Raw genomic sequence first — 3,360 nt, 5'->3', positions numbered from 1 at the left:
ATCCTGACTAGTCTCCCAGTCCCTGCCGTTGAAAAACATCCCCACAGCATGACGCTGCCACCACCATGCTTCACCGTAGGGATGGTGCCAGGTTTCCTCCAGATGTGATGCTTGGCATTCATGCCAAAGAATTTAATCTTGGTTTCATCAGACCAGAGAATCTTGTTTCTCATGGTCCGAGTCCTTTAAATGCCCTTTGGCAAACTCCAAGCGGCCTGTAATGTGCCTTTTACTGAGGAGTGGCTTCCGTCTGGCCACTCAACCATAAAGGCCTGATTGGTGGATTGGTGGAGTGCTGCAGAGATTGTTGTCCTTCTGGAAGGTTCCCCCATCTCCACAGAGGAACTCTTGAGCTCATTCAGAATGACCATCGGGTTCTTGGTCACCTCCCTGAACAAGGACCTTCTACCCCAATTGCTCAGTTTGGCCGGGCGGCCACCTCTAGGAAGAGTCTTGGTGGTTCCAAACTTCTTCCATTTAAGAATGATGGAGGCCACTATGTTCTTGGGGACCTTCAATTCTGCAGAAATGTGTTGGTACTATTCCCCAGATCTGTGCCTCGACACCATCATGTCTCGGAGCTCTACGGACAATTCCTTCTACCTCATGGCTTGGTTTTTGCTCTGATATGCACTGTCAACTGTGGGACGTTATAAAGACAGATGTATACCTTTCCAAATCATGTCCAATCAATTGAATTGACCACAGGTGGACTCCAATCCAGTTGTAGAAACATCTCGAGGATGACCATTGGAAACAGGATGCACCTGAGCTCAATTTCGAGTCTTATAGCAAAGAATCTGAATACTTATGTAAACAAGTTATTCCAGTTTTTTTGCAAGAATTTCTGAAAACCTGTTTTCACATTGTCATTATGGGGTATTGTGTGTAGATTGATGAGGATTTTAAATGTTTTATTTGATCCTTCTTAGAATAGGGCTGTAACGTAACAAAAGGTGGTAAAAATCAAAGGGTCTTAATACTTTCCGAAGGCACTATATAGGTACACTACCAGTCAAAAGTTTGGACACACCTACTCATTCAAGGCTTTTCTTTATTTTACTATTTTCTACATTGTAGAATTATAGTGAAGACATCAAAACGATGAAATAAAACATTTGGAATCATGTAGTAACCAAATAAGTGTTAAACAAATCAAAATATATTTTATATTTGAGATTCTTCAAAGTAGTCACCCTTTGCCTTGACGACAGCGTTGCACACACTTGGGATTCTCTCAACCAGCTTCATGAGATAGTCACATGGTATTCATTTCAATTAACAGGTGTGTCTTTTAAAAAGTACATTTGTGGAATTTCTTCCCTTCTTAATGCATTTTAGCCAATCAGTTGCATCGTGATAAGGTAGGCTTGGTATGCAGAAGATATCCCTATTTGGTAAAAGGCCAAGTCAATATTATGGCAAGAACAGCTGAAATAAGCAAGAGAAATGCCAGTCCATCATTACTTTAAGACATGAAGGTCAGTCAATACGGAACATTTCAAGAACTTTGAATGTTTCTCCAAGTGCAGTCGCAAAAACCATCAAGTGTTATGATGAAACTGGCTCTCATGAGGACCGCCACAGGAAAGGAAGACCCAGATTTACCTCTGCTGCAGAGGATAAGTTGATTAGAGTTAACTGCACCTCAGATTGCAGCCCAAATAAATGCTTGACGGAGTTCAAGTAACAGACACATCTCAACATCAACTGTTCAGAGTAGACTGTGTGAATCAGGCCTTCATGGTCGAATTGCTGCAAAGAAAGCACTACTAAAGGACACCAATAATAAGAAGAGACTTGCTTGGGCCAAGAAACACGAGTAATGGACATTAGACCGGTGGAAATCTGTCCATTGGTCTGATAAGTCCAAATTTTAGATTTTTGGTTCCAACCGCTGTCTTTGTGAGACGCAGAGTAGTTGAAAGTATGATCTCCGCATGTGTGGTTCCCACCGTGAAGCATGGAGGAGGAGGTGTGATGGTGTGGGGGTGCTTTGCTGGTGACATTATCTGTGATTTATTTTGAATTGAAGGCACACTTAACCAGCATGGTTACCTCCGCATTCTGCAGTGATACACCATCCCATCTGGTTTGTGCTTAGTGGGACTATAATTTGTTTTTCAACAGGACAAAGACCCTAAACACACATCCAGGCTGTCTAAGGGCTATTTGACCAAGAAGGAGAGTGATGGAGTGCTGCATCAGATGACCTGGTCTCCACAATCACACGATTTGGGATGAGTTGGACCGCAAAGTGAAGAAAAAGCAGCCAACAAGTGGTCAGCATATGTGGGAACTCCTTCAAGACTGTTGGAAAACATTCCAGGTGACTACCACATGAATCTGGTTGAGAGAATGCCAAGAGTGTGCAAAGCTGTCATCAAGGCAAAGGGTGGCTACTTTGAAGAATCTCAAATATTAAATATATTTTGACTTGTTTAACTTTTTTTTGGGTTACTACATGATTCCATATGTGTTATCTTTTGCCTTGCCCATTCACCGTCTGAATGGCACACACACAATCCATGTCTCAATTGTCTCAAGGCTTAAAAATCCTTCTATAACCTGTCTATTCCCCTTCATCTACGCTGATTAAAGTGGATCATAGCTTTCACCTGGATTCACCTGGTTAGTCTGTCATGCAGCGAGCAGGTTTTCATAATGTTTTGTACACTCAATGTCTACAGTATATACAGTATACTGAACAAAAATATAAATGCAACAGGCAACAATTTAAAAGATTTTACTGAGTTACAGTTCATATAAGGAAATCACTCAATTGGAAAATTCATTAATCCCTAATCTATGGATTTCACATGACTGGGAATACAAATATGCATCTGTTGGTCACAGATACATAAAAAAAGGTAGGGGTGTGGATCAGAAAACCAGTCAGTATCTGGTGTGACTACCATTTGCCTCATGCAGCGTGACACATCTCCTTCGCACAAAGTTGATCAGGCTGTTGATTGTGGCCTGTGGAGTGTTGTCCCACTCCTCTTCAATGGCTGGGCTAAGTTGCTGGATATTGGCGGGAACTGGAACACGCTGTCGTACATGACGATCCTGAGCATCCCAAACATGCTCAATGGATGACATGTCTGGTAAGTATGCAGGCAATGGAAGAACTGGGACATTTTCAGCTTCCAGGAATTGTGTACTGATCCTTGCATCATGGGGTCGTGCATTATCCTGCTGAAACATCATGTGATGACGGCGGATGAATGGTACGACAACGGACCTCATGATCTCATCACAGTATCTCTGTGCATTCAAATTGCCATCGGTAAAATGCATATGTGTTTGTTGTCCATAGTTTATGCCTGCCCATACCATAACCCCTCCACGGGGCACTCT

This window comes from Salmo salar, chromosome 01 (genome assembly GCF_965601325.2).
Source record: "Salmo salar chromosome 01, fSalSal1, whole genome shotgun sequence".
Lineage (NCBI taxonomy): Eukaryota > Metazoa > Chordata > Actinopteri > Salmoniformes > Salmonidae > Salmo > Salmo salar.
This window is presented reverse-complemented; position numbering follows the sequence as displayed.